Consider the following 23,279-nt stretch of genomic DNA (forward strand, 5'->3'; position numbering starts at 1 on the left):
CTAACATACTTTACTATAAATTTCTCATATTAACCATTAAATAAAATACAAGGCCTAGACTAGTACCGCAATACATCTTAGCTTTGCGGGTCTAGCCTATAGCCGCCTAACATACTTTGCTGCAAATTTCTCATATTAACCATTAAATAAAATCCAACGCCTATACTAGTACCGCAATACATCTTAGCTTTGCGGGTCTAGCCTATATCCGTCTAACATACTTTACTATAAATTTCTCATATTAACCATTAAATAAAAACCAAGGCCTAGACCAGGGGAATCGAACCCACTAACTAACAATACATCTTAGCATTGCGGGTCTAGCCTATAGCCGCCTAACATACTTTACTGCAAATTTCTCATATTAACCATTAAATAAAAACCAAGGCCTAGACCAGGGGAATCGAACCCACTAACTAACAATACATCTTAGCATTGCGGGTCTAGCCTATAACCGCTTGCCTACCAAGGCGCCTCTATTTGTTTATAATTTCCCTCTTTAGCTCCCAAAATAGGTACGAAACAAATTTTCGATTTTTACATTTCACGAAAATAAATGTTTTAAAATCTTGAACAGAGAATTGAAATTTTAAGATTTTAAGTCTACATAGCTCTATTGTAAGAGACAGTAACATACTAGAAAGACAAGTGAGCGTTTGAACCTGATTTTTGTGTGTATTATTATATAATTTAAAATTTAATAATAAAAATACGAAAAAATAGAAAATACCAAAATTAAATCATTTTTTTGTATGTGTGTTTAACAAGTAAAATATTCCAAAAGAAAGAAAGAAAAAGCAGAACAAGAAAAGTTATTGGTTAGACGACTAATCAATATGCGTCCAAGATGTCCTCAGGTTACCAATAGATTGTTAGCTTTGGTTCGTTTAAGACAAATAAATAAAAAATAAAACGGATTGATCTGATCTAAAAGAGAAACAGAAAATAAACTACCAGAAAGCCAAACAAGTCTAAAAGAATAACTAAAGAAACAGAAAATAAAATAAAAGAACTAGAAGATTGTAAAGATGGATTGGAAGTGAAACTAGAGTGGGTTCAGGTAGAACAGCAATTACCTGGAGGACTACATGGGAAATTACCACCGCGTATTGGACCCCCGTGCGCATATTTTAACTACTACCTATTTAATTGTGGATTTTTTTTTTTTTTTAATTTATTCACAACTAATTGCTTGTAAAAGAAGATACATATCTGCTCCTGGAAGATTAATTAAATAGGAACATATATTGTTTTTTTAACGGGATTTTAACAGTATAAAAAAATTTAGCAGTCAACTGTGGGTATCGAACCGGAATCCTATCAAACAGATGTCCAACCAATCATCTGGAAAATGTTTATTCTTCAGGAAATATAAAGTAAAATTTACTGTTCAAATAATATTTGTATGGATATTGTTCACGTATAAGGCCGCTCAGGTATAGGGGCACCTTAAAAGGCATTAATTCTGTGGGTTGGTGCAAGAAGTGCTAATGTTAGATTTTGGTAAAAATTAGTAAAAGATCTGTTTTGATATATTAACCATCAGAATTTTTCTTGCAAGGGGTGCCAAAGGCAATTTCAAAGTAGTAAATGAGTTACTAAAACTTACTAGTGCCAATGTCAAAATTTGGCATCAATATTTCCCCTCTCCAGGTAAACCAAAGAGGACGTACACTGGTAATCCTTTTTTTGACATTGGCACTTCTTGCACCAAGCCACAGAATTATATTTTGTCCATCAAGTTACATATAAACTCGAGACACTTTTTATGTCGTCGTACGTTCATAAAGCTAAGGGTTGGTAAATAGAGACAGGGATAGAATCTGCTTCGCTTAGCAGCAGTTAAGTTAATTCATTTACGTCAGTTTAATGAAGCACCAATCCTACAAATAGTCAAAAATGATTTCTTAATCACATCATGACGGTGCAATTATATGCCGAGAGAGTCACTAGTCTAGTGAAGACTGGACTGGACCACAGCTTCTTTTTGGGCACTGAGAGTAAGATCAGCTTGGAACTTGGATTTATCCAGCTTGCGGCACTTGTAATCATCCAATGCGGCACAGCTTGGCCATAGTCCTTAAGAAATCCAAAGTTTAGTGTGTGTGCTTGAATAAGCTTTCTTTCAAGATGTTCTCTTTCAAGTGCATTGTATGGTTTTACAAACTGCGTAATATCAGTAAGTATTTAATATCATCATTCAAATGGTCAGAGTTTGAAGTAAATTTCAGTTAGAAATCTGACAGTAGTAATCAGAGGGAAACTGTGAAACAGCTTCAATAACTACGTGATTCGTTTTTCTTGGAAAACCTTCTTGTTTCAAAAGTGAGAAAAAAAGTATTCTAACAAATACTAAGTTTAAATATTCATCAGTTTTGTTCTTTACATCATCATCCCTTTACTTCTCGTGAAAATGCCATTTCATAAATTTAACATGCTAGCATACTTACTCACTGCCTCATCTACCGTCAGATGTTGAGGCTTTACAGAAGGATCCCCAACTTTCTCTGTCCCTGTTTGGCCACAGACATCTCCAATCCCCAATTTCTCAGGGCACTTTCCATGTTGTCCACCCAGGTACTCTTGTTCTTCTTCTTCGAGGTCTTCTTCCCATCACTCTTGGCCTCCATAATTCTTTTAGGTATCCCGTACCATCTTAGGCTGTTCTCTCTCAATTACGTGAGGTACGGGGGGGGGGTTAACTTTTAAGCACTGTTCGTATGGTTGTATTTCGAATCCTGTCTCACCTTGTTTTTCCCCTCAATCTTTCTCAGGGGAATCTCATTTCCATTGCCTGAAGGCGGCTTCGGTCCGACTGCTTCCAAGATTCGCTAAGTTGAGCGGTAAACTGCTTCTTTTTTTTCCTTTGCTCACTTCTCTTTAACTCAAACATTTTTTCTGTTTATCGCAGAAAACAATCTTCCTGCAGCGGCCATTCTTACATGAATTTCCTCTCTCAGCTTTCCACGCTGATCTATCAGGACTCCCATCTCCCAAATACTTAAAAAACAAGGGACCTGCTTTATCATTTGTTTATCAATGGAGATTCTCAATCGCCTTTCTGCTCTGAAGACCACCGTACATTTTGGTCTTAGAAATATTCACCGTCATTTTCTTTCTTGCCAACTCTTCATTCCATATATTCAAATTCTCCTGTAACCTCTCTCTTCGGTGTCTGCTATTAATCATTCGCAAATGTAAAGGCTGAGAAGGCAACCGGCTGCAACTTCCTGCGTCCAAACTGAGTAGCTCTGGTTTCCTCTTGCATTCTTTAATCTATCAGAGAGATAAGGTACAGAGGGTCTTCCTATATCCCCCTTGTCTAACACCCGTCTTCGTATAGAATTCGGAAGATTTCAAATGAGTGGTTCTGGCATAATTCCTACAGTTAGCGTAAAAAGAATTTGATCCTTTGTATAAGACGATTGCATTCACTTCCTGTTTTCTAAGATTAACTGAAAGTAAAATTTACAAAACGTCATCATCGCGATAAAAGATAAGTTTTTCTGAGACTGAATGTTTCCGGTTACCCCTTTTCCAGCGATTGAATTTTTGGGTTTATTTTTTATTCAAGACGATTCCAAAGCTCGACAGAGCAATTAGTAGACCTGACTTTGTCTAAACATGGACTTCCTTTAGTTAAACTTTATTATCTAAGAAATCAATAAAGTAGCTTAAAGAAAGTGGGGGACGAAAAATTGACGTTCGAATTCCGGCGGAACTCGTTGTGACTGTTCTCCAGATTGCTCTTAGAACATTATCTATGTTATTTTATGTTTGTTTTCGGAGTAATTCTGTTTGCTTTCTTAATTAGCTTGTCTATTTTTGTTCTATATAATGTTAACATATTTAATGATTTTATTCTTATCTATGAACAAAATTATTGAGTCTTGTTAACAAGCTTGTCTTCTAGGATTATATTTCGAATTTGTTTAACCCATATTTATTAGCTTACAGTATTCTGTTTCAGGAATTAACTGAGGCAAGATTTCTTCTTTAAGGAACAGAATATTTCTTCCCCTACTTCCAGAAATTTCATCTCTCCCAGATCTCCTGATTTATTCCTTTCCTTTTAGATAGTAATGTTCTTGTAAAATCTTTATTCATCTTTTTTTTTTAGTTAAGTGAGGTTGACTTACTCACTAAAAACACTGGTTTTTTCAAAGTTCCTGTATTCTCTCACTTGTTATTATTGTATCAGTTTAATGAAATAATTAATTTCCTTAGATTAGATTATCTTGATTGTAAGATTGCGTTTACTCTCAATCCTGTAGACGATCCTGTTACAGACATGCAGTTATTTGGTGGCTGATATCGCTGAAACACTTGGTAAAGGCGTGGTAGCTTTGTTCAATGCCATTGCGATATCTGTAATATTGATTTAGTTATCAACCAAACCAAATTTGGAGTGCCCAATTTCCCTTGAACATAGCCTATTTCCGGAAGGACAGTTGTATAAGGGTTGATCGTCAAAAAGTGCACGAAAAAGCGTAACGTTGAAAAACACCCAACTTTGACCATTTTTTTCTCTTTTTCTATAAAAGATAAAATTCCCAAATTTTCTTTAAATTATAGGACAAATCCTCCTTTATAACTGTAATTTTTTCGTAATAGCAAAGATTAATTAGTTTTCGAGAAATACGATTTCAAAAATGAGTAAAAACAGCAGTTTCAGAAATTGTTGTTGTTCTTGTTCTTGTTACCTTTTTTTGTAAACAACGTAGCGCCTGAACGCGCGAACCGATTTTCATGAATGAGCTATCATTCGATTTGGAATTTCATGTAGTTGTGCCTTGTGGGGGTCTCGACGCTGTACATCGAATGGGAGAGGAGATAGCCCCCTTTATGTAAGGCCCCCTCCAAAATTTTATTATTACAAATAACTATAAATCTTAGCCCGATTTTTTAATAAAATTTGGCAGGATGAAAGGGGTTATGGCTTCCCTACTTAACATTAAAGCGACGTTTTGCTGTTACATCTATTAAGTGGAAGTTTTGCAATCGTTTCAAATTATCATCGCGTGAACCGATTTTTAGCGAATTATTGTATGTAGTTTAGCAGCAACTCAGAGGAGTGTTATTTGATTTATTTTTAAATTTATGTACTTTTTGTTGTCCTTAAGGGACTAACGTCCCACAGGACATTAATGAACGTATTTCTTTCTTTCTTCTTTCTCTTTCATCAACAAAGTGTGCGTAAATGGTCTACCATTAATATCGCGTATAAAATTAGATGGTGGTCATTTTAGAAAGCCTCTACTCCTTAGCGTGGATAAGTCAGTCGACTAAGAAAAAAAATAAAATAAAATTTGAAATTTGATAAATTTCCCAAGCAGGAAGGGATTCCCGGCTTAGAATCCAGCTGCTAGCCCTAGGACAGTGCAGTCTGGTAACGAGAGAACACTTTCCAGAGTGCACTGAAGGAAAAAAAACGTCTAGACGTCTATCTACTAAGATGTTGACAAAAATAACCTCCTCAGAGTCGAAACAAATCAACCTTCCTACAAATGGGTGTTCTAACTATAAATATCTCCCTTTGGAGGGGGGTGAAGAGGGGCACCCTAATCTTTAGACCCAATTAAAGGGGGATAAAAGTCTCAAAAACTGAGTAAAAAAAATAATAATTAAATAATTCATATTTTTCGAAGAGATGGTAATGAGTTTTTTTTTATTTTATTATTATTTTTTTAATAATAAAATAAAAATGTCGGCAGATAGACGGGTTGCTATTGGAGGTGGGTGTACCATGGCCAGCTAGATATGTTGATTAAACAGAGAAAGGTCAATGCACTATATACCACTTCCCCTGCAGTTATCCATTTTTTTTTCTTTCCTCTTTCTTAACTTCTATCATTCCTTCTTTGTCACTGCACTCACTATCTCAGTCTTTGTAATCCTATCCTTTCACCTCCTTTCGTAGCTCTTTCTCCGCATTCTCCAGGTCCCCCGATCTCCGTGCGTCTTTCAAAGCCCCAACTTGTTTCATCTAATTTATTATTTCACCTATTATTATTATTATTATTAGTTTAGTTTATTTCTTTTACTTTCTCTTCCTTCTACTAGGTAAAAAGGAAGTATTGATATCGTGCTCTATTTTGAGCTTAACCGGAAATAACAGTCTTAAGGGTTCCCAGACTCCCAAATCTGATGCTACCATCGGATACGTCAATAAGCTTTTGGAAATTTAAGTTCGACACCACTTTACTGAATTGTATTGTTATAATTTATAGTTTTTAGCTATTTATTTATTTATTTACAGTCGAACCTCTCAATAACGGACACTGGCGGGGGAAAGCAATGTGGCCGCTGTTTGGAGGTGGCCGTTAGAAGGAGGTGGCCAAGTTTCATAATGAAAAAATATGCGGGTTTTTTCCAAACATCTATTTATTATTAACAGATTTAAAAACGTACATAATTGCATAATTATTTGGCTATAAGATATGTTGAATAAATGATTATGATGAATGATATTTTGAAACCCATCTGGGCGTATGGAATAAAGCCGTGGGGTTCAACCAACGCTCCAATCTAAAATACTTCGAACTATTGTACACGCTCCTTTTTATGTCTCCAACTTGACTATACACACTGACCTTAACATTCCTTTTGGTCACCACAAGTCGCTGAAAACAAGGTACAGAAAACTCCACTTCAGCCTGCAATCTCATATAAATCCTCTAGCTCAAAATCTTTCTTCTAGAACTCTTCCTGACAACTCTCTCTAAGATCTAAACTCACTCTGGACAATAAAAGACTAATTTATACTTCTATTTTTAAACCCATCAGGGCGTATGAAATAGAGCTGTGGGATTCAACCAAACGCTCCAATCTCCGAAAGGATTCAATCTCTTCAATCAAAAATACTTCGAACTATTGTACACGTTCCATTTTATGTCTCCCAACCTGGACTATAACACACTGGACCTTAACATTCCTTTTGTCACCGAAGTAGCTAAAACAAGGTACAGAAAACTCCACTTCAGCCTGCAATCTCATATAAATCCTCTTGCTCAAAATCTTTCTTCTAGAACTCTTCCTGATAACCCGGGACAAGACGCCTTAAAAGACAGTGTGGCCTCCGTGATCTCCTCTCAAGTGAAGAGAGTGACTAACCATTTAATGTTTTGGAGTGTTACCAATGCGGTAACTTCTCCACTCGTTACCTAATCATTTACTACTCTATTGTATCACTGTTACTTATAGCGCTAACGCGCTGATTGTAGCAAAAATAGGCGCAAACAAAATGATATGCATCAGATTTTTCTTAATTATCCAAAAAAAATTTATCAAATTTTAAAAAATAATTACTTTTGATCACCGCGTCAAACGAACTTTTATGATAATAAGGTTGGTTGGAGGTGAAACATTTAATCCGTTCCCCCAAAATCAATGTCCGCGGTCGCTATGTAGAGTGTCCATTAGACGGCGGAGGTTCTTGTATATAGAAAGTGTTATAGGGGTAATACGGGGAAATCCAAAAATGGCCCGTAAGTGGAGGTGGACGCTAGTGAGAGTGTCCCTTTATGGGGAGGCTCGACTGTATTTATTTATTTTTTTTTGGTTTTGTAAGGTGCGCAACATCAAGGGTCCTTTGCACCTTCACTATTCTGGAGAATAGACACTTTACTACACAGCCTAATCTACACCTAGTCAATCTAATCGAAACTAACCTAGCGGTTGGCCTAACTCGTATTTCCTGTTAACCTAACTAACTAATGTTGGAGTGGAGTACTCGATATTCCTCGCACCCTATAGAGATCTAGCCTAAATTTTAAAATCACCTATTTACATAAAGTTTATATATACACTCATACACTCATCCTAATGAGTACATTCGTCCTAATAAGTACATTCATCCTAATATATACATACATCCTAATAGATATATTCCTATATATACATTGAGTGAAGTACTCTATATTCCTCTCACTCATTTACAATCCTTAACCTATTTACATTCACGCAACCCATTCATTGGCGTGCCAGGGTACCAATCCCGACACAGACCCACCCCTGTCCTAGGAAGCAGTGGCTCCCGAGAAAGTGCAGGAAGACGTCCTGCGAGACAAGAAGACAAAAGTTTGCCACCCCTGCCCCGGCATGTATTTATTTATTTATTTTTTTGATGCTAGGATTATTCATCATCATTTGAATCGCTTTTCCACGCAGTGTGTGAGTATCTTGGGGTGTGGTAAAGTAAAGACTCATCTCTAAAGTCCCATTTTACGTATTGTACGCTTCTAGCACCTGCACCATATTATAATAAGGTTCAACACAAATTCCGAGTATATCCAGTACACCGGAAGTGCGTCTGAGCGGACTTTATCGTATTTTCTGCCGGTTAAAAGAAGAGATTCAAAGGAGATAAACTTGCGTTGAGCTAACTTATCGATTATATTTGAAGCATTAATTATCATTAAGATTGGTTCTGTAGAGGAAGCTGTGATGATATCTTTCAATTAATACCAATACTTTATCACAGAGAACATGTTTAATGTTGATGTCAGAACAAATTACTAAGTTTTCAAGAAAACTGAATAAAATAAATTGTTCGAAGAAAAATCGTGGAGATATTTCTATCTACTTAGAATAATACATAAGTTAAGATAAATTATTTTATGGAATCGATTAAATTATAACCAAAATAGACTTTAAACATCTTCCTTTGCTCCCTCCAGATCGAATGTATTTATTTACCCACTTTTACTTAAAGTAAAGTTAGAAAGAGAAAAAGGTACTTAAATTCCAAGAGCGAAAGTTTTCCAGTAATATACCAGCTAGTTTGTACAGATAAAATAATTTATAATCTATCCATTTAATCGATTATGGTTTATTGATTCACTTGTGTGTATGCAATCGAATGTAATCACAGTAGAGTACGTAACAAGATATCTTGTGTAACTTGTACCAACTAAATGTCGACTTACAAACTTACAATTGTATAATGTTTCCATTTTCTTGTGGTTTTTATATTCTCTGTCTCTCTCACACTCTCTCACAGTCATTCTCTACATATATTTCGATTATTTATTCAACGGTTGGCCTACTTACATTTGTTGAACTTTAATTGTCGATAGAAACAGTCGATCTCTGGTATTTTGATTTTATATTTCGATTAGTTTTATCAAGATTTTTACCCAAAAAAAGTCATTGATGTTTTAAACTTTCTTTTTTCTATTTATTTATTATTTTCTTTTGAAAGAAGGATTACGGAAGTGCTGTCCTCTTTTTACGCGATAGGTACACAGAACACAGTCACGTAAAAAAAGAAAGAAAAAAAAATCTTGCCGGAAGACAAACCTAACTTCCCTTTTCCTACTATTCTCGAGTTTCGAACTCACAAATATTCTTTCAAACTCCAATCGTTTGGGTAATACTTATTACTTATCAGTTCAGAAAGAATATCTACCGAATCAAAGTCATCTTACATTTTCTTTGTTTACATCGCATCTTCATTTTGTGACAATAAATCTTTAACCAGTACCAGAGGAGGTTGACGCAAAAATCGACTGGCGGGACAAAGGAAGTTTGTTGCTACAAGAAGGCATAAGAAGCCTTTTTTGATAGCGTTGCCTAGAAGACTATTTGATAGCCTAGGAAACTGGCTTCAGCCCGAGAATCTACGATCATTAATTTTATAATTAATATTAATAATTAATATTATTCTCCATTATCCCGTTGAGGGTTTTGTTTAGTTATATTGAAGTCTTGCCGTATTGTTTTTATTGCTGTTCTTGAGAATTAGGTCGTCTCTTCTTTACAATTTGAAGGGAATAGTTTGTAATATAAGACTGACTTTAGGGTAAATATATTTTTAAAGAGTGTTGATCTAATATCTAGGACAGTTTATTGCGTTGTCTAACCTTAAAGACTTGGTTTTTCTATTGTTCTATTCAAAATTTTCTAGTTTACAAGCATTGTGCTTCTTTCACGTATCGTTAAAAAAAATGAAAATGAATAATCGATTAAAAATATTATTTTTTTAAAAATTCTTTTGTTTGAATTAAGTTTGGCAAATAATCAAGGCTAAAATGGAGCATTAAAATACTTATTTTATTAGTTTTTAATATCATCTCATCATGAATAAGCCAATAATGTGCGAATACAAGACCAATACTCCGAAGAATTTGAAACAGATATCAGAATACGTCAGGGGGATGCTCTAGTGTGCCTTCTGTTGTTAAATTTCGCCCTTGAAATGGTGGTGAGAAACGAACAGCACGACATTTAATAGAATGACTCGCTTGTGCAGACGATGTCGATATTGTGTCAAGATCTATGAGGGAAATGGGAAAAAAGTATTTACGGATCTAGAAGCTACAGCAAGAGTTTTGAGAGCTAGAAATAATCCGAAAAAAAAAAAACAAACTACATGAAGTCTGGATGCACAGACATTACCATCGGTCCGTATACTTTCGTGGGAGGAGACCAATTTATCTTTCTGGGAACAGAAGATAAACTCCCAGAAGGATATTTCCCGAGAGTTAGGATGGTTAGGATTGCTGCAGCCAGTAGAAGCTATTTTGGGCTTAGCTCAATCAGCTCCGGACTAACCTGATCTTCAGAAAGAAGAAGGTGGGCCATTATAAAACACAGTTCTCCTCTATGGCTCAGAAACCTGGACCACCAGAAAGGCAGATAAAAAGAAGCTTCTGGCGTTTGAAAGAAAAATACTTCGTAAAAATATCGTAAAATATATGACCCTGGTTAGGAACGGACAGATATGGAGAAGTAGAGGAAAAACCAGGAGCTTTATAGCCTATATGAGGAAATGGATGTGGTAAGGTTTATCAAATTAGGAAAAGTAATATGGGCAGGACATGTTATTAGACTGGAAGAAGGCGAGATAGCTAGGAGAGTGCTGAAAGAAGAGATCTACAGTCTTAGAAAGATTGGCCGGCCGAAAACGTGGTGAATCAAACACGTCAAACGTCACAAACTGGGATGCCTGGCGGAGGCTTATTTGGAGGTCCCAACTCATAACTGGGTTGTTGCGCCATTTAATTTAAGTAATATCATCCAGCACTTTACTGTCGCGATTTTATTTCGTTTAGTATTTCTCAAAATTTCCGGAAAATGGCTGCTAGGATTTTCTTTTAAACCATTCACTTTTACTTGCAATGCTTTCCTCGGAAAATTGATTTTTGGAAGGGTTATCAGAGTACACTTCTCTAAAAGTGCCTGGATGTAATTAGATGTTTGAACGCCCAAACTGTTCGCTCTGTTGATATTCACCGGAGTCAACGTTACGAAGAATGGTAGTGGTGAAAAGTGGCGTTTTTCAAAAAAATTTCCGTTTAAAGTGGAAATTCAAATTGGTGATCTTCTTGTCCAAATAACTCTGGTCAAGATCAACTTTTCTTGAGGAAATCCTATTTAAAAATTAGGGAAGATATGTGGGTTTATCATCTGTAGACCAACAAGACAGAAAACTCAAGAAATAAGAAACAGGTGAAAACTTTTAAGTTGTTTCTTCGAAAGCCTTGACTGGTATTGAAAGAATGTAGGTACGCCGACCTTCGAGGACGTCTACACTCGTATGTCAGCATGAGAGTCGCTGAGTGAAGGAAGAAGTCATAATAATAATAAGAAGAAGAAGAAGAAGAAGAAGAAAAAGAAAAAAGAACGCAACCTAAAGCAAGAAACAGTTCCAGCGTGGGACGTTAGAGACAACATGAAAGAAAATATTTTATTATGCACACGCTCACATGATTTCCCCTCCGCTGTATCATCCCCCCACTCCTTCAGTTTGACTCCCCCCCTCCATTATTCTATTCTGCTCGTACATGCGCACTTCAAAATAAGCGCGCTTACCGGTCATTAAAAGCCAAATAGAAGACAATAAATGCCTTTAGGCTAGACTGTTAAAGGAACACTGGCTACGATCTGTACAGCTTTACGCCGCCCTTATCTCATGTTTCTATTGCTCTCGCAGGTTCTTGAAAACAAAATATAACCAGCCTTTAAGTTATTAATTATCTCAAAAAAAAAGAATAATCATATTTATCATACTGGAAAGGGTTTCTTTCTTCCTGATAGTTAACTTTTTTTTTTGTGGGTAAGTTTGTGTGTAAATAGATCAAAGTTAAGGATAAACAGTTTCCTGAGCTCCTTCATTGTGTACTAAACTTAGCTCCTCCATTATTAAGATAAGTTAACAAGCTCCTAAGCTATTTAGGTTTCCTTATCCCCAATATTCTAAAAATATAAAAATCCCTAAAGAGATTCGTTTAGCTTTGTAGGTATGGCAATACAGCGATTTTTTCACTTCCGCCCAAGGAAACCTCTTGGAGATGTCCACCCGATGGCAGCGGACAGGGCCGTACGAAAGGACAGATCACAGTGCGAAGGGCGGCCACATTGTTGTGAGAAACCTTCAGGGTGTCAATGTCTTTAAAATTTTTAACTATAAACATTCAAAAGACTTTTTCTCTTTTCCAGCAATTTACGAAAGAATGTTCTTTAAACGGAGAATTAATCGGAAGGCTTAAAGCACAAAATTTTGTTCGTAATGTCGCACTTCCGTAAAATACGATTTTTATTTTTTTAAATTTTAGAATAATTTCACTTATATTTTGTATTTCCTAATAATATTACAGACTCCGAGTTATTTTAATTCCATGAAATAGAGAAGATTGTCTAGCTCATATCGATTACTCTGGAATGCCCTCTTTCTAGAAGTTCCCAAAGCTCTTGTGTTCCCATAGTGTCCTTGAAGAAATACCTCCTAATATTTCATCCGTATCGTGTCAAATTAGTTATGGAGGTAAGTTGTTTTGTTTGGGAGGAATTCATAAAAAAGTAAGAGTACCGGATATACCTGGACTTTCAGAACATATTATTATTATTTTTTTTTTTTAAATTGTATTTATTGTAAGTAATATTACGATCGTTTCCGGTAAACGATGTTCTACATAAAATTATGAAGTCGTACGAGATGAAAAATTATTATTCACAATTATAACCGGAAGTGCGGCGTTATTGTGTATCTTCCTACAGTTTTCGCTCTTTTATTCAAAATGGCTACCACAATAACTAACTATTAATTAATTACCTCAGTATAATCATAAAAGTCTGAAATTTTAAGTAGCATTTTGGCATTGTCGTTTTCTGCTGCCCTTCAGCTGCAAATATATGCAGTTGATTGTCGATTGACAACGTGCTGCTTCGATCGCTTAACGCTTCTTGTTGCTAACATGAAGCCTGTGAGCTACAGTGATGTTGAAATAATCGCCACATTGTCAACGCTAATTATGCTTTCCGCTTTCAAATCCTTGTAGCGTTTTAATTCTCACTACATTGATCTTTCATCGCGTTTCTTTCAAATAGCGATTATTTTTAATTTGGTGAAAGCTGAATTATGACTCTCCGATGATTACTCGAGTAATTCAATTACGTCAACTACAAATCAGAGGAAGTCAAGTCAAGTCTTATAAACGACCAGAAAGATGTACGTACTACGCAAAGTACACGGTGAAAGCTGAAACTACCTCATACCCGTTCATAAAGATTAGAAAGATGGCACCAGTTATCCCTGGAATAACTCCAGAGGATATGCAGGATCATACCAAGAAGTTGACGCGGCTATCCCCCCAGGTTAAAAAAATAAAATAAATGTATGAAATGTAATAAAAAATAAAAGTAATTAACCAATTTACATGCAACGTCATGAAATTAGTAAAAGTGATTGAAAAATTGGGTTACTACAGATTTTTCTCAATCCGAGAACGGATTGAGGACAGAAGGCCGCCATATTGCATGCAAGTGCCTATGTAATATTTGTTTTTTGTTTTTTTTGGTTATCCATAACCTATCAATTATTATTAATTAACCTTCATATTAATTGCTATCCTTATATAAACAAGACATTATCGACTGATATCGATCTATCGAACATTAATTTTTTTTTTATATATTGTTAAACCTAAACTGTAGCTACTGTTTATTTATTTATTTTATAATTATTTTTTTGTCCAAAACTCATTAATTTTATAGGTTAATAGCAGTTTAGATATTTAAATATCTTTATTTAACAAAGAGATTTTTTTTAATTTCACTATAAAGCAAAGAGATTCAAGTGTCATAATTCATGTAAAAATTACATGCATAAAGTAATTATTTCTTTAATTATTTTTTCAGCTCAATCTCACTAGATTTAATCCCCTGAACTCCCGCAAAAAGAGATGCTGTGATCTTGTAAATGTATTGGTGTTTTACTAGTTTCCAATAGAATAAAAGAGACCGTATTGAATTATTTCCTAATATCCTTCAATACGACAAAACTAAACATATTTTACGTGTTTTTACGTCAACTTTGTTTTTTTTTTCCAGTATTTCCTGTGACGTAAACATTCCATATTTTCTATGAAATTACTAAATTGGGCAATTTGAGAATTAGTAGAAAGTTTGAAGTTTCAACTCAAGCTGGTTGCAATAATATAGTTTCAAAAATTTTGGTCTAATATTAAGATGTAATTATAAAAATATTTTTTTAAATTAAAAATATTACTATTAAATATTTTTCCCTATCTTTTAATTTTTCAAAAGCGGCCGAAATACATAATTACTTAAGAAATATCCAATATAATTATTTAACCGTTTCAAAAAGAATTAAACAAATTAACAAAGTTAATTGTCCATTCACAGCAAAATTACTATTGTATATAATTAATAAAAAAATTTAAAAAAGTGGGGGAAGGAAGCTTAAGATCGCAAAATATTTAGAGAAATTTGTAGATTTGTAGAACAAATTGATTAATATAATTTTTTAATTTAGTTTCAAAAATAATTAATTTTTTAATCTGCGGTACTGAGAGTGTTAATCTCATTTTCTTCAAATAAACCATTTCTCCGTACTCAGTAAAACCTCAAGAAATTATTTCTTATGAGAAACTCCAAAACGGAAACTCTCACGATTGTTTAATTCCTCTAACTGGTTCCGGTCTCCCTCCCCTACCCCCCCCCCCAAAAGAGGTTTATTTCGCCTCCGTAGTTTTTGGAAGAATGTAAAGCGCACCTGCTTTTTTTAATGCCCTCGGTTTACCAATCAGTAGAACTCTTCTAGTCCTCCACTAAATTGGTGTGGACAAGTTATTGAGATGATTTCTGTGGGTGTGCCCTACAAAGAGTAGAATGCTGTGATGGCATGGTTAACCAGGCTTCTTAATCAGAGTCAAGAAGAAAACCCATGGACTAATTCCGGGCGCGTACCACTTCCAAAGTTAGACTAGTATCACGTACAACCCTCTTCAGTTTAATTAACTTCCTCTTCAGTTCAAAAACCTAGAAGTGCGTAGAAGACTCACTCACTTTGAGAACAGCAATCACTGATGATCGCCACTGAATCTTCTAGTGCTGAATTCTGAGCTATTCCACGTTTGCCCAAATTTAGGGAGCTAATATTCAAGACCAAGGCGCCACGGTAGCCGAGCGGTTAGAGAGGCGAGACCTGCAAAGCTAATATGCATGTACTGGGCTCGATTTTCGGTCTTATTGAGGTACTAGTCTAGGCCTTGGATTTTATTTAATGGTTAATAAGAGAAATTTATAGTAAAGTATGTTAGGCGGTTATAGGATAGACCCGCAAAGCTAAGATGTATTGCGGTACTAGTCTAAACCTTGTGTTTTATTTAATGGTTAATATGAGAAATTTACAGTAAAGTATGTTAGGCGGTTAGAGGAGTGCATTCTAAGTATATTAGACTATTGAAGTATATATATTCCCATGTGCAGTTACGAGTGAAGATGGATAGAACTGGAGCAGGATTCAATATGGAGAGAGGGGTAAGACAGGGGGATCCCCTGTCGCCTAATATTTTTAACGCAATGCTGGAACAGGTGTTCAGGAGTTTGAACTGGGAAGATAGAGGTATAACGGTAAATGGAAAAAAATTAAATAATTTAAGGTTTGCTGACGACGTTATTTTGTTTGCCACATCTGTAGAAGAACTGTCAGGTATGATACAAGACCTAATGATCCATTCCTCTGAAGCTGGGCTGAATATAAATGTTAAAAAGACCAAACTTATGACCAATGGTGCTGAAAGTATTATTACATTGAATGATGAAAAAATTGAGTGGGTAACGGAAGCAGTGTATTTGGGGCAAACCATATCATCCAAAAATAGGACCACGCAAGAAATAAACAGAAGAATCTCCATTGGTTGGAAGAAGTACTGGTCTTTAAAGCATATTTTTAAAGCTCCATTAAATGTTAGTATTAAAAAGTGGGTATTTGACGCATGTGTACTTCCGTGTCTCCTTTATGGAGCCCAGACTTGGTCGCTGACTAAAAAGAATGAGAAACGGTTGCGTACCACTCAAAGAGCGATGGAGAGGAGTATGTTGGGGGTAAAGAAGAAAGACAGGATTCAAGCCACAGAAATCAGGAAGAAGACTCTGCTTACGGATCTGGTAGTAGCAGCTAAGAAACTCAAGTGGAACTGGGCAGGTCATATTTCTAGGTTAGAAGGTGACAGGTGGACCAAAGTCTGTACTGAGTGGTGCCCGGCGAACCGGAAGAGGAAGAAAGGAAGACAGTTTCGCAGATGGAGGGACGAGATAACCCAAGTAACAGGAAGTAATTATGCCAAAATAGCAAGATGTCGCGAAGATTGGAATAAAATGGGAGAGGCCTTTGCCCAGAAATGGGCCTAATTCCAAGAATTGTTTATGGAATACAAAGAAGATAACAAGTTTATTTTATTTATACAAAGAATTGACTTTTTTTAATTTTTTTTTTTTTTTTATTTAATTATTTGTAAAGGATTGGTAATATAATGTACATTTTATTTTGCATTGAAGTAATAGGAAATATAATTTTTTTTTTTATTTTTGTACTAAGGATGTAAATCCAGGAAAAGAATAAAGGCTTATTTTTATTTTTTATTTTATTTATTTTATTTTAAGAGAAATTTATAGTAAAGTATGTTAGGCGGTTATAGGATAGACCCGCAAAGCTAAGATGTATTGCGGTACTAGTCTAGGCCTTGTGTTTTATTTAATGGTTAATATGAGAAATTTATAGTAAAGTATGTTAGGCGGTTAGAGACTAGACCCGCAAAGCTAAGATGTATTGCGGTACTAGTCTAGCCCATGGATTTTATTTAATGGTTAATATGAGAAATTTATAGTAAAGTATGTTAGGCGGTTAGAGGCTAGACCCGCAATGCTAAGATGTATTGTGGTACTAGTCTAGGCCTTGTATTTTATTTAATGGTTAATAAAATGAATTTTACAGTAAAGTATATTTGCTAGTCGCCTCCGTCCATGACACCTAATTTGGTAGTTGGACATTAAGCCCCGCCTGAAAACATAGGCGATTACTTTACTATTCAAGACCGGATACCGTTGTCTTAATTGAATCAAATTCACACAAAATCGAATTAGTAACTTGGAAACATCGAACGAGTAACTTATACCAAGTAGTGTTTTCGTGTAAACACACTGTTCAAAGTTGTTGATTGCATTAATGAATCAATAATTTCTTATAAAAATCAAAAGATGCGACGACTATTGTGGTCCAGAGAATAAGAAAACCTAACCAACCATGTGTGCAGTTTCAAGAGTGGTGGAGAGCCTAAAATCTTCAGTATAAATCAAAAGTCTGCCCCTGGCGGTACCAGAACTTCGATCTCGTGGCCCCTCTCTTAAATTCTTTTCCTCTCTCTCCTCTTCTCACACTTCTCAGTCTCTCAAATCTATCTGGTAACTAAAAAGATCTCCTTATATCTTAAATGCAACCGCCCTGAGGCAGCTATATCTTCCCAAACTAACTAACATTAGCTAGGTGATTAGAGGATTACCTTGCCCACTTTGGGGAGCGCGGAGAGAGAGGAAGTTCTTGTGTTCACCGTTCATTAGATAATTACCTAGTTATTCGTCCCCCCCCCACTCTTTTGCTAGGTTTCTTTTCCTTTAAACTGTTTATCCCCTCCTTGCGGCCTGGAATAAAAAGGAGACACTGCGGGGGGATAACATCTCTTCCAGTCTCTTTCCTCGTCAATTATATCGATCACAGAAGAAATAAAGAAATAAATACAAATCTTTGTGGAGAAAGTTTTGGAAGTGTGAAAGGCTATATATTCATTAGTGAGAACGAGAAACGGAAGTCATTAAAACAAATCTTCCCTCATTAACTTCCACTTTCTCTTACAGTTGTAAAAAAGATAGTACTGTAATCACGTACAGATTTGCCAACTTTTTCACCGGAACTATCCGGTTTTCAAGGCCTCTGAATAAAAAAAAAAAAAAAGGTTAATAAAAGATAGGTGTCTGCTTCTGAACGAAGCTTAGACGTGATATTTCGTCTGATGGGATATTAATAACAATTTTTGAAAAAAGTGGTTACATCCTACACCAAACTGGCTAATCTACCACTGAAGATGGATGGATTTACACTTTATTCAATTACTTTCAACAGAATATCAAAAAACTCTTAATAACTCTGAGTAAAAAATGCACTTCAAGTGAAGCAATTTCCTTCAAACAAAGAGATGGTACCGTAAATTAGACAAAAAAAAATGGCCCTTAAAAGAAAATCTTATCTTCCGCTTTCTCGAAAATATCCTTAATTGAATTTATCTGGAAAATTTATTCGAATACAAATTTTAGATCTACGGATAAAAATCGAGAATATTTTTTTTTCATTTTATTTATCCTTTTATTGAGATTTCCACCTGTAGCTACAGGGTACAATAGGTAGATGAGATTAGTATATATAAATAAATAATGTGGCAGACGTGAATGACGGTTATCCAATAATGGCCGCCATTAGTCACTCAGTTGGTCACGGGGCTAACGGCGCCTCAGTCGTCTTCGAGGATTGGAGGGTAGCCGTAGTTGAAGACAAGTTTGCAGCTAAAGGGTTGGGACGAAATGAGAGTTTTTGATGGAAATTGTTATATCGGATTTTGGCAAGTTCGGAGATCGAGTGGAATTTGGAGATCTGTATGGATTGTTTATGGTTGCTAACATACGAGGGTCGTTTGAAAAGTCCGTGCAAATTTTCGGAGTGGCCATATGGGCACAAGTGACGCTGAACGTTCTGGACGCCCTGTTAAGGTTACTACTCCAGAAATCATTGATAAAATCCATGATATGGTGATGGATGACAGAAGAGTGAAGGGTGCGTGAGATTGCTAGTGCTGTGGGCATCTCGAATGAACGGGTACATAATATTTTGCATCAACATTTGGACATGACAAAGCTATCCGCTAGATGGGTGCCGCGATTGCTCACGCTTGACCAAAAACGAAATCGTGTGAAGTGTTGCAAGGACGGTTTGCAGCTGTTCCAGAAGAATCCGCAGGACTTTAAGCGTCGTTTCGTCACTGTGGATGAAACATGGATACATCACTACACTCCTGAGACCAAAGAACAATCTAAACAATGGGTTACCAAGAGGGAATCTGCGCCAAAAAAGGCGAAGACCGTTCCTTCGGCCGGAAAGATTATGGCGACTGTCTTTTAGGATTCGCAAGGAATAATCCTCATCGACTATCTGGAAAAGGGTAAAACTATTACAGGTGCATATTATTCATCGTTATTGGACCGCTTGAAAACCGAGCTGCAAGAAAAACACCCACGATTGGCCCACAAAAAAGGCCTTTTCCATCACGACAACGCACCAGCTCACACCACAGCAGTTGTGGTCGTAAAAATAATGGAAATAGGGTTCCAACTCGTTTCACATCCCCCCTATTCTCCAGACTTGGCTACCTTGGACTACTATTTGTTCCCCAATATGAAGAAATGGCTGGCGGGAAAAAGATTTTATTCAAACGAGGAGGTGATTGCAGAAACGAATGGCTATTTTTCAGACTTGGACAAATCCTATTATTCGGAAGGGATCAACAAACTAGAGCAGCGTTGGACGAAGTGTATAAGCCTAAAAGGAGACTATGTTGAAAAATAAAAAAGGTTTACCCCAAAAAATTAAGTAGTTTTTATTTTTGCACGGACTTTTCAAACAACCCTCGTAGAATGGAGCGTCTACTATGCGGCGGAGTATTTTGGATTGCAGTGTTTGCACAGTCTATTGATGTTTGATTTTTTAGCTGTTCCGAAAAGCTCGAGTCCGTAAGTCCATATTGGTGGTGAGAAGAGCTGTATAGGAGTCGTCGTTTGTTCTGTAGTGAGAGTTTTGAGCGTTTGTCGAGTAGTCTGGCTAGAAGTTTGTATCTTTTGTTTAGTTCGGTACGATACAAGATTTTTAAATTTTTTTGATAAAAATTTTACTTTGATAAAGTATCATCTCTTTCATTGGGAGGGAGCTTTATAAAATTAAAAAAAAAAAAAAATTAGTAGTAATAAACCTGTTGATTCAAAAGAGTATAAATTATTAGCTTTAAGCGACATAATTCACTGTAAAAAGCTATGGGATTAAATCAAATCCAGCCTGAGTAGGTTCATTAATATACCTACGTGAGTACCCAGATTATTATGATGGACTTCGCCGAACATTCGAGAAAAAAACAAACAATCTCTATAAAGAATATAAGCTCCTCAAGGGTAAATACTACTAATTTTCGGTGAATAGTAGATGGTGGCCCTCAGGCAAGTCTATATCTTACTAAGTCCCCTCACCCAACCGGGTCTCTGCTGTATTCACAATAAACAATCTGAATGGTAGACGTACTACTCGACGGACGAACATACAGGATAATGTCTTCTAAAATAAACACTGATATAATCCTCCCTATCACTGGAATATTAATTTCTGATTGGCTTTTATCTTGTTAAAAACAATTTTTAATTGGTGGTTTATCACACAGAAAGATTTAATGATTGGTTCGTGACCAAAAAAAAAAATTAAAAAAACTGCGGCTGTGCCATGGACCCGGCCGTATGTTGTACGTGAATACGTTTACGTAACGGGCTATATTTTATTATTGATGTATTTAGGAGGAAATCAAGGAAACAAAAAAGTCCGCTACTGGCTCTTCAGGGAAAGTATTATTAAGCAGCGATAAGTGTTTTTCTTAAAGTTAGCTTCAATGAGCGCAGAAACCATAGTCGATCACACCCATCACACTTATGTCCGAATGGATTGTTGACAAACGTCGTAGTGAAACGTGCACTAGCTGCTGCCCAATGTGTCTTCATAATGGACGATCGAACACAATCTATGCCTGTACAGTCCGTTGTCGATGTAGAAGCGATTTCATCATCCACTTGCATAATTTCAACCGTCGTTGATCCGCCAGGGCCGCATTCATTCTTTTACATTCCCGGCACAGCTTGAACTCGGTCATATGTTGTTTTATTATTACCATTCGAATGTTCTTGAGAAGCCCTTTCCAACCGTATACGATCTCCTGTATTTGGTTTTGGCTTTTTGACGCGTGTAGGTCGACATTATTTCTTTTTGATAATATTTTTTTATTCTAACACCTTATTACTATTCACTGTCATTATTTTACACTGTTTTATATACAATCGATAGATTGTGATGACAGCTGACGATTCAAACTTAAACGAACTCTGAGTCAAAAGTTATACTAATTGAAAATCTCGATACGCAGCAAAATGATCTCAAAATGGCGGCGCTTCCCCTTCCACCGCGCGCGATGCGTCACAGTCCTCGCTTATCGTAAATGAATTCTTTGATCCTTTAGCTATCCAGTGGTCTAATTTAATTTTGGATGTAGACGATAGATTCGAAACTATAATGCCAAATGTATCCCCCGATTTTGTTATCATTAGGTTTTTTGGATTGCCTCCATATGATAGCAAATTTAAAGACGTATTTACGTCAAAAAACGCGTGATCACGTGGGATACATTTTACTTATAATTAAATTTACTTGTAAAATAAAATTTTGTCACAAAAATAATTAATTACAAAATTATACACGTACAAAGTAAAGGCACCATTTGGGGGGGGGGGGGAAATAACAGGAAATGACAAAAATCTTTTAAGTAAAATACTCACTTCCGGTCAGACTTTTTTTTTTTTTTAATTCTGAATTCAGTGAATAATATTTAAAGCTGTTAATTATTTTTTCTAGTTTTCAATTTTGAATCCATACATTTGAAAAACTAAATTTTTCTTCTCAGAAAAATAGAATCATCTAGAACCAAGGATTATCTATCGAGAACAAGATCATTTGTTCAAATATCTCTCTCTCACTCACTCCCCGACATTGATTTATTATCGCTTCAAGCAAACTTGTGAAGACCTTAAATAAATAGCAAAACAAATATCTCTTCGTGTAGAGAATTGATGCTGTAGACTTGATTATATTCTCTCTCTATTTATTAAAAGAATGACTGACTGTTGATCAAATTATCTTTTTGAAAGCCCTCAGGCAATACAGCATCGCTTCATGGATGGACCATCGTTAAATCATTATGAATAGCCGCATGTTTATCTAACTACTAACAGAAAAAAAAAAAAAAATGGGATCAAGACAAGAAAAGAGAACGGAAATCTTAAAACTGGACCAGGTTAGATGTTTGAACACAAATAAAAAATATAAAAAACGGTCTTGCTGAACATTTTCGAGATTTTAAATAATATTTTTCTTCCAACTTGGAATTTTTAAAACTTTTGTTTGTTCTTATAACAATATTCAGAATGTAAAACAGCACATTAACCCGAAATACCTCTTTTTAAGAGAATAAATCCCCATTCCTCTTTAAAATGTCCTACAAATAATTATCTTGGAAGTAAGTACATACAGGGTGTACACGGAGGAGTGGTCGAAACTTCGGGAGGTGATTCAGCAGGTCAAATGCAACAAAAAATATTCTCTTCACTTTGGCCCGATTCTCAATAGTGTCCAAGATATTTGCATTTTTAACTTTTCCGTCGATATTCGCGTTTTTCACCATAAAAACGGGCCGTAACTTTTCTATCCTTTATCCTACAACAAATCTGCTTATTCCGAAACGAAAGAGCATTAAATTGTCTGTAAATCTGCTTAACCCAGAGCCTCAAAACGTTTCTTATAACAATGAAATGTTTTCTTTAATGTCTAAAAAATTCGTTCTCGATGATTTTTGTTAAACTTTTCAACTGCATTCATTCAATGATTAATGAATCAAGGAGTCACATAATTTCAGAAAAAGTTGCGCATTTATTGAGCTTCAAGATCATATGGATTATTTTGGTTTTTAATAAAACCCTACCCCGAACAGAGGGGTGTAAATGCAGAAAACTGGGATTTTGCGTAACCCACTTTTCACTACTAATTTTTCTCAAATGTCAATTTTCGGAGAAGGAACAAAAAGAAAAGTAGCCATTTTAGTTTTTAACAATCATTATTTAATAAAACG

General features: G+C 35.7%; 2 protein-coding genes across 3 annotated transcripts in view; one reads left to right on the top strand and one right to left on the bottom strand.

The window, feature by feature from the left end:
* The window catches only part of LOC141460397 (uncharacterized), a 115,484-nt gene that overhangs the window by 67,567 nt on the left and 24,638 nt on the right, over window positions 1-23,279 (bottom strand). The window lies entirely within an intron of this gene.
* Fbxl7 (F-box and leucine-rich repeat protein 7) overlaps window positions 1-23,279 on the top strand; it is a 162,860-nt gene that overhangs the window by 13,062 nt on the left and 126,519 nt on the right. The window lies entirely within an intron of this gene.

Source organism: Rhodnius prolixus, unplaced genomic scaffold (genome assembly GCF_049639745.1).
Source record: "Rhodnius prolixus isolate KJV_2025 unplaced genomic scaffold, Rpr scaffold_6, whole genome shotgun sequence".
NCBI lineage: Eukaryota > Metazoa > Arthropoda > Insecta > Hemiptera > Reduviidae > Rhodnius > Rhodnius prolixus.